Source organism: Pterocles gutturalis, unplaced genomic scaffold, assembly GCF_000699245.1.
Source record: "Pterocles gutturalis isolate BGI_N339 unplaced genomic scaffold, ASM69924v1 scaffold6128, whole genome shotgun sequence".
NCBI lineage: Eukaryota > Metazoa > Chordata > Aves > Pterocliformes > Pteroclidae > Pterocles > Pterocles gutturalis.
This window is the reverse complement of record NW_010122843.1, coordinates 28,283-37,380: the sequence shown is the minus strand read 5'-3', so window position 1 is coordinate 37,380 and position 9,098 is coordinate 28,283. Positions and strand designations below refer to the sequence as shown.

Below are 9,098 nucleotides of genomic sequence, written 5' to 3'. Positions count from 1 at the left end.
CGCTGGGGGGGTGCGGGGGGGGGGGGTGGAGCCAGGCATCTCTCTACCCTACCCATCCTTCCCAAACTGCCCTGAAGCTGTTTTAAAGGCAGCTCAGACTGCGGGGTAGCTTCCCTGGGGCTCCTGGCTCTGAGAACAGGAGAGGTAAGCACCTCCAGAGGGATTTGGAGTTTAAATGAGCCACTTCCTCTTCATCAGCCTCCCAGCAGGATAGGGTTTGCTGGGGTCTGTGCAGGGCTGGTGCTGAGCAGAGCTGGTTAATGCCAGCATGGGTGTGGGACAGGTGACAAACAGCCCCAGGGCAGGTGCCACCCTGGCCCTGACTCAAAGGGCTGCACTCTAGGGGGGAAATGGCCTTTTTTTCTGTAGATAAGGCTTAAATTGGGAGCCCCTGCAGCTTGGGAGAGGTGTCTAGGCAACTGGTCTGGTGTGGTGCAAGTGGGTTTGTTTCTGTGTCTCCCCCAAAGCTGGGCCACTGTGCAGGCAGGAGTACCTGTCACACCGTCCTCATTCCTGGTCTGAGCACCAGGGATCCAGGTATTGCAGTAGCCTGAGCTCTTGACTGTTTTCCCTCTTGAGGCTTCGTTTTTTCTTTCGTCAACACGTGCTTAAAAATTGTACAAATCCGTAGTGCTTATTAAGAGCCTGCGTTGCAGATGTGCTAGCCCACAGCAGAGGTGACAGACCCTCCACCCGGGGCAGAAATTGCAACACTCTAGCTGAGGGTGAGCCTGCCAGAGCCATACACATTTTTGGCAGCATCTGTCTCTGACAAGGAAGTGATGCTCCACTGAAGCTCGATGCTGACTTAGAAAATGGCAGGTGACCAGCCTGTTCTCTCCCAGCACAAAGGCTGTGTGCTGCCTTCCCAGCTGCTCCGTGCACGCCTGCTGACAGCCAAGCCCCACGTATTCTGGCTGAAGGAGGCTGGGTTCCAAGGTGGATACCAGTGAGGTCTGTTGGAGGGAGAGGGAGCAAGAAGAAATCCCTCCAACATATGAAGCCTTCTAGGCATCCGCCGCTGTCTCAGGCAATGTCCTTCTCGGCCGAACAAACAGCAAGTGCGTTTGCTATTGAAAGCACGTCTGAGAGCTGTGGGAGCCTGTAATGACTGTGAGGGGCTTCTGGGCCACCTCGCTGGATAAATTCATCTCTCATCCTTGTTATCTTAGCGCTATTTTTAGCTACTCTTACTCAGAACATCAGTGATTCTCTGTTGTGCATCTCCAGCACAAGATAACAATAAAGCAGTTAGGGATGTTGCCAAGCAGGAGGGTTGTGCTGAAGCCTGTGCCTGGCACAGCTCCCCTGGACATCCTGACATGCTGTCCCAAAGCACAGGGGCACTTCTTCCAGCGCTCGGTGACCCCCCTTGCAGGGCAGCAGGGCTGCTCAGCGCATGCACGTACTCCCTGCAAAGACAGCCCAGTCCCCCTGGAGACCCTCGCCTGCCGGACTGTGTTCCCAAGGATTGCCTCACCCCAATGGGACATGTCCTCCTCCTTCCCACGGCTCAGCTCTGGGGCCTCTCCTCACACAGCTTCCTGCCCCTCTGTCCATCACTGGCCACTTCTTCCCCTCCTGCTCGTCTCCTTGCCAGCTCTCACGACCCCAGCATGTCCTGTTTCTGGCCAGCGGGGCTCTGTCCTTTCCTCAGCCTGGCCTCCCCTCCATGGGCACCCCCAGATGCTGATGGGGCAAGGGGGGCACGCAGCTGGGGTCTGCTGGTGGCACGGAGGTAGGACATGTCTCACGGAGCAGAGGTGACTGCAGAGGGGTGTGAGGCTATCTCAGTGACAGAGAGGACAGGAAATGCCCAGGGAGGATTTGCTGGCTGAGGGGATATTGGGCGTGTTTTAGGGGCACCCAGTGCTCTCTGAAACAAACCAGGGTCCATGCCTGGCAATCCTTTCCTGGTGGGTCCAGCCCATGACATCAGGCTGAGCGGCAATCTCCTGGGAGGGTTTTGTGGGTGAAGTTTAGCTGGACTGACTGGGACTGCAGCGTTATTTCACAAAATGGGAAATAATTTCACAATTTGTCAGTCCTGCACTCACCAGAAGCTTGCAATTTCCTACGATGTACAAAGATAAACACTCTGTACTTATGGAATATCAAGCGCTTTGTACGTGATGGCAATCAATTTCTACTATGATAATGCTGAACAGTACAACTCCTTTCAGAGCCGTGCTTGTTTTTAGAGCGAGCTTGTCTCTCCTGTGATCAGAAACAGTATCCTGGATCTGGACATACTCGATCTGAGAAAGTCCAGGTCCATAATGTACCTTTGTGGCTCCATCTCTGAGATTAACCAAGGCAGCATCTTCTTTGATTCTTGCATTATATCCTTGAGACCCATATCCTCCGTAGATGACAGCTTAAGGATTGCTGTGATAGGTCTTGGTCAGATTCGTGTGAGATCCGAGTGATCCTGTGTTAGGTGAGCCAGTTACGGTTACTGAGGCTTGATTCAAAACAGGTGGAGAAGCCCATGTTTTTTCCTTCTGCGCTGAAACTTATTTCTAGCCGAAACACCAAAGCACAGGTGTGCAGTGTGCCTTGGGATAGCAGCTTGCAGGATCCTCCCCTGCTGAGCCAGTAATTGCAGTCTTTTGCATCCAGCCTGCATCCAGAAAGACAGGCACACACGATTTCAGAGGAGACAGTAGGGTCTCAGCCACGTGCATCCTGCTGAGAATTTCAGAAGGATGAAATATAAAACATGGAGTATTTATTTATTTATTTATTGGAAAAAGCATAAATTTCTAAATGACGAAGCATTAAATGTTGTCACTCTCGGTGTGATGCTGTGAGCATCCACATGGCACAGCCATGTTCAGTGTGCCATAGATTTTTCTCACAGCTCTTTCTGTGCTGTTTTTTTCCCTGCGACACAATGAAGCTCAAGTCTGCTTGGATTTCCAGCACTGCTGCAATGTAAATTTTAAACAGCAGGAGGTCTTGGCAAAACAGAGCTCACCAAGCAGTAACAGTTTTCCAGTAGTTTTTGCATGTCTGTTATACACTGTATGCATTTCTGTGCCATCAGCCTCTGCAGCAAGTGACTTTTTTCCCAGCATAGCAATTCCATGTTTTTCCTCTGATGGATGTTTGCCACTTGCAGTTTCATTTTGTCCCATTCACCTCCAAGACACAGATCAGGCACTTCAGGCTGGGATCAGCTGGTTTCAGGGCAGTTTCATTTCACTGCTTCCTTTTTGTGATTTCTAAACCAGCTGCACATCAGGGCTGATTAATCCCTGGAATACCTGGCACCTTTCGGAATTGCCAGGGGCCACATCAAGAGCATTTACATCTGCCCCAAGTCAGCGCAGCCATTGTATGCAGCCGACAGGCATCCCGCGGTGCTTTTGAATGGATGCTGCTTCTCTGCTGCAGGTGCTTGTCCTTGCTTTTGTTTCTTTCTCCTGCCATCGTGATGCTCTGCAAGCCCATCCACAGGCTGGTTAGACATCACCTTTGAAATAAGTGGCATACCCCTGGGACAGGCATCAACAGCTCGTTGCTGCTCCCAAGCTGCCTTTTGTAAGCAGGCTTAGAGAATTAACCAAACTGTGACCAGAGCAGTGAGCAACTGCGGAGCCGTGACCCCACCAACAAAACGTCCCCTGGGATTTGCACTTCTGCATAAAGCTGTAGCCTTTGTTCCCTGGCATGGGCCCTTGCTGTGGCAGCTCCAATCCTGCTCGGCTGCTGCTGGAAAGAGAAGAGAGAAGGAAGAAAGGAAGGTCCATCTGAGGTTAGGACAGCAGATCTCACCGAGTCTGCAGCAATGAGAGATTTCACCTTGCAGCCTGTAACTTCACATCCTCTAGGAATTGTCCAGGCAGGAGATAGCTCCATCACATTAAAAACTTGGGCTTTTCAAAGCCGTAGAACAGTCGCTGCACAGCTGGGTTGATAAGGTGCAGGAGGCACGAGGAGTGGTTTTGTTGTACATAAAGGCATCTTCATTTCTGGCACATCAACCCTCCTCATGCATCCCTTTATGCCTCCTCCTCCTCCCCTGGACCTTGGGGCACATTTGGGTGAAACAATCGGCCCACGGGTGAGAGGTCCCCATGTGGGGTGGTCACAGACCCCTGACTGTGCCAGCGTGGAGATGGGCTCAGGGGGTCAATCTGAGCTGCCCCACCACCACCCGTCACAGCTCCTGGCTCTACGGGGGATTTCCCGGGAAGCTGCAAAGAGTAAGTGCAAAGAGCTTGAGAGGAAGAACATGAAGGAACACAGAACTGTGTGTTTAAAACAACAGCAGCTGAATTCCTGTCTTGCTGTATATTGGGTCAAAATGTGGAGTGAAAGTTCTTGGAGCTGGTTGCTGGCAAGGGTGAAATTGTTCCCTGCAAGCAGACAGTCCAAGCATCTACTCAGCATCCCTTGCAAAAGACCAGCCAGCACGTCCCCGCCCAGGGATATGCAGTTTTACATCAACCGAGGGCAAGGGGCTTGCACCGAGATTCTTGGAGGAATAGGCTGAAGATCTCTCAGGACAAAGCGTGGTCATTTTTCATACATTTTAGAATCAAAAGAGACTGGAAGCAAGCCGTACTCTAAGAGGGGGTGAGCTATACAGGCACAGAGCCATTAACCTCCTGATCAGTGCAGGAGCGCTGTTAGTGTGGACGATAGCAGGCTCGTTTGAAAAGGTGGTGAGATAATTGATACTGGCTGACGTGATTTAATGGACGAACAGACCTTTTCTAATGAGCTTAATAGTGCTTTTATGAGGGAGTTGTGGTGGTGAAGTAGATTTATAAATGAATATGACTTGCTATCAATATTTGCCTTAAAATGTCATAAAATCTATATTAAATGGACTAAAAGTGGCTAAATGAGACATTTCAAAGTGTTTTTAGCATTGGGAAACGTCAGTGAACAGGCCTATGTGGCTTAGTTTGTGACCCTGTGTTATTCACAACTTTCTTAGTGGTTAAGAGGAAATGTTTAAGGGTCTGTTAATCAAGATGGATGATAAGGCAGAGATTTGGGAAACTGGAAAGCAAATTACTCAAATTATAGCTTTTGCTGTTTTCTGATGCCCACAAACAAGAACAATAGCCAGACCAAAAAAAAAAAAAAAACCAAAAAAAACCAAACACTTATTTCATTAGCAAACCCAAACTAGGAGGAAAAAAGAAGTCCATTTGGGCTGAACAAAATTCTTCCTCTGATGCAAGACGAAATATTTTCTTCTGGGTAGTAACAGGAGAAGTAGGCAGCCCAGAAATTGAGGGTTGAAGCAAATAAGAACCCAACCAAAACCTCCCAAACTGCTGGGAACCTCCAACCGCTTAGAAATGACGCAAACCTACTGATGTTGAAGGTGCGTGTATAAGTAGGAAACACCTGAGAGCATGGGAACATTGCATGAGTTGTATGTTTGGCTGTATGAATTGTATGAACTGGGGGCTAAGGAACCTGCTGGATTAATGTGCCAACATTTACAGAGCATGGCTTCCGAGAGGGGCTGGCTCAGCAGGAGACTACGACAACAAACTAAAGCTGCTTTGCCTTTAACAGTTCATCGTTGCCTCATCTGGAAGAAGCAGAAAGGTCAGCCCAGAGGTACATCCACTTGAGAAGGTTTCCGTGTGAGCAGTGAGTTAGCTGTGTGGCAGAACGGTGAGTTGTCCCTCCGGCCAGGGCTGATGTGTGAAGGGATGCTCGCCCCTCCAGGGCTGCCCTGGCTGCGAGGGCCATGGCTGCGGTCACGCTGAAGCAAGCTGATGCATTGCAGGGACATGGGAAACAGCGATTTCCTCAGACCGGGCTGTGAGACAGTGTTTCTGGGAATCCCGGTGCTGGCAGGGGGACCCTGTGGGGACAAGTGTGGCCTCTCCATGTGTCAGTTAGAAGGGTCAGGCCATCGGCAGCGCCCCGGGACAGGAAACGTGGCTGCATTCAGCGCTGGCCACAGGCATACACTGAGCTGATTCATGCAAACCCAGACCCAAAGGGTCCTTGCAGGGCTCCCTGCTCCCAGCTCGTTAGTCGTAATTCAATCAAAGCACCGTGGATGTGGGGAGGATGCGGCCCTCGTTACTGGAAGGAAATCTTACCCACCAGTGGCTGTACTGGAGAAGAAATTGCCAGTGAGAGGTTGCACTGGAAGGGGTTTTGTGCAGAGTGCTTGGGGCTGCACGTCCTCGCAGCTCCCGTGATGTGTCGTTCTCCGTTCCCAGTGACGCAAAGCAGCCGTGTATGTGCTCACGCATCCCGCAGCGTGCTGCTCTGGGATGGGAAGGAACCGAGGCGGGAGAGCCCCGCGCTGACAGGAGAGCAGCAGCCTGGAGCAGCTTGGCGCCGGGCAATGGCCTTGGAACCAGTGCTCCCCGTGCTCCCCGCCTCCTCCCACAGCCCGCTGCTGGCTGCCCCTGCCGAGCCGAGGGACACAGCCACATCCACGCACTTGTGTGTATGGGGGCGAGCACGCATGTGTGACGTTGTTCCCTGGCAGTGATGGTGGGAGGGAAAGCTCCGTTTCACAGCCTTGTCTCTGTCTGCTCGGGGAGGCAGGGCGGGGATGCAGCAGGGATGAGGGATGCCGCAGTGGGAACTGCCAGTGTTTACTATCGCACTGTCTCCTGTGAGCCCCTGGGTGCCTCCAAAGTACGGCATGGCCAGGAGATGTATGGACCAGGGAGCCCCCAGCCTTGCGCCCCCAGCCCACCTTCACGGCCGATCTCTCCGTGCCACAGGTGAAGCGAGCCAGAGGTGACGTGGCAGGCGTGAAACGTGGCATGAGCTGCCGCCTGGCTCTCTGGCAGGAAGGAGGAGGAGGTTTTCGAGCGAGCACAGCACAGTCTGTGCCCTGGGAGAACAGGCCTGGCTATGAAGGGTACGAGATGGAAGCGGGTACTTTTGATGGGGGACCAGCTGGAGCGGCTAAAAGGATATTAAACTGCAACAGCTGGGAAACACAGTTCAGAGGAGAAGCAGTACACAAACCCAAGCTCCTCGCACCGAGGCCAGATTGAGCCAGCCTGTGTTAATGAACTGGAAAATGGGATGTTTCAGCCGCAGCAATTCTCGGACTCTCTATACCCAGTGTAGGTAGGATGCTCTTAATTACAAAGCCCTTTGGGCTGGCTCTCGTGATGGCAGTGTGAGAAATTTTGCGTTACAGCCCACTCACACAGAATCTGGGGAATGCAGAAGGTAATTTGATGTCGACAACACCAGCATTTGAGTGTCATTAGAGCCACACAGCAAACGTGCTTACAATCCACAGAGAAGTGTGACACTCCTACATCTGGTTACATGCCAGTTTGCAGAGAAATTGCAGAATTTCTGTATTGTGAGCAGAGGCTCCTGCCCTAGCCAGCAGCCTGTGGGACCTTGCTGAGCTGGGAGTCAGGCTCTGGCTGCCAGGGTCAGGGTCAGAGCTTGCAGACACATGGACCATGGCTCTTGAGTTGCTTGAATGAGTGTGCTGCAGTTGCACACGAACAGCAGTAATATTGCACAAGTTTGAGATTAAAATTAAATGAAATTAAATGGTTAGCAATTAATTAATTAGTTGAGGTTTTTTCCCATTGGCCATATTCCACCCTTTGGCTTCTCTCCCCCGCAAACAGGAGACATCAGAGGGCTTGGGCACCAACTCTGCCAGCGCTCAGTTGCTTCCTACAGATCCACCCAAGTGCCGTCAATTCACCAATGCTACAAACACAAGGGGATTCACTCTGTTAAGAGTTTTACACTGCCCTGGAGCTGATTTTTAGTCCAAACAGTGCAGGACTTGCAGGCAGAGTCACATTAATCCAAAAGCACTCTGCAGTGAATTAGAGCATTGCCTTTCAGCACGGCTATCGATCCGAGAGGATGCAATATGCCGAGGCAGGTAAACTGATCTGGGATTTGGGTTATCTGTGCTGCTGACTGTAGGTTCTAGAGATGCAGGAGGGAAAAGCTCACCCTGCAACTTATTCAGGGTGTGGGCAAAGTATTTAAAGGTTTCGGGGGAGAGGGAGCGCAGCAGTGGGTGGTGTGGGCAGACATCCTGCTGCTGCTTCGTTTCGCAGAGGGAGCAAGACTTGAAGTGCCGCCGACCATCTGCATGTCCATCTGCCCAAAGCTTTCCCCTCTTTTATAGTGATGGTACAGGCTGTGCTGGGCTGCCACTCAATGAATATCAGCTCATTCTCTCTCTCCAGAGGGACTCTCCAACGGCTGAGGAAGGGCGGAGTAGCTGGAGCCATTCTGCTCTCCCATGGGACTGCAGCAGAGCCGGGCAGTGCAGTCACCCCCGAGCACCCCCACAGCCAGGTGGGGTTCATGCCTGAGCACAGGGCACTGCCACAAAGTCCTCTTTGGGGGCACAGTTGTGACTATTGCTTTAATTCATCATCTTCCCTTGGGAACTCAGGGACTCCCAAGTGCCAGGGTCTGATTTTGGATTGGGACAGAAGCAGATGGAGAAGTAAGGCATTGCAGGGGTACCCGTATATCCAAGGCAGCCGTGTTGTCAACCTCTTGTCTTTCTTTTTCGTACGTGCGGACATAAACTGTCCCCAAATGCATATGTACCAGGACACACACATTTTAGATTCCAATAGTGATATACCCTTCAGAGCTTTTTTTTCCAGCCTCATCAGAGACATCCATCCACATACCTCTAGAATAAAACAGGACAGTCTCATCTGCCTGGGTAGGTCCCTGGCGAATTTACATTCTTCTTTCCTGCTTTCTGCATTTGTTGGGATTATGGGAACCTTTTGTGTTTAAAATTCTTGTCCCTTGTTTTCCCCAGATTGCTTTAAATAGAAGGGGAAAATCAACAGAGGAGCCAGCAAAGCTCATCTGACTTCTAAGGACTGATTTTCTGACCCTTTTTATTGTCTGCACTCCTCTGAAAATCTCCTCCACCTTTTACTTGCACCGTCCTGCCTTTTGCAATAGAGGAAAGCCCCTGAAATTTTTTTCCACCCTTTTGAAAGAATCCACCTCAGCAGCCAGACACCGAGCTTCATTTCTGGTAAGGTTTTTCAGTCCCACGACTCCTTTGTCTTGGTTCGTACGTCACCCTGGTCCCCCCGGGTGGGCACACAGGGGCCGGGTGCTGCGGCTGGGCG

General features: G+C 51.3%; 1 protein-coding gene across 1 annotated transcript in view; it reads left to right on the top strand.

Annotated features, from left to right (window-relative positions):
- Positions 1 to 8,653: 8,653 nt before the first annotated feature.
- Positions 8,654 to 9,098, top strand: part of RGS4 (regulator of G-protein signaling 4) — a 6,172-nt gene continuing 5,727 nt past the window's right edge. The window contains exons 1-2 of the mRNA XM_010077662.1: positions 8,654 to 8,674; positions 8,777 to 9,001. The gene's annotated coding sequence lies outside the window, so the exon portion shown is untranslated. The remainder of the gene's footprint in view (positions 8,675 to 8,776; positions 9,002 to 9,098) is intronic.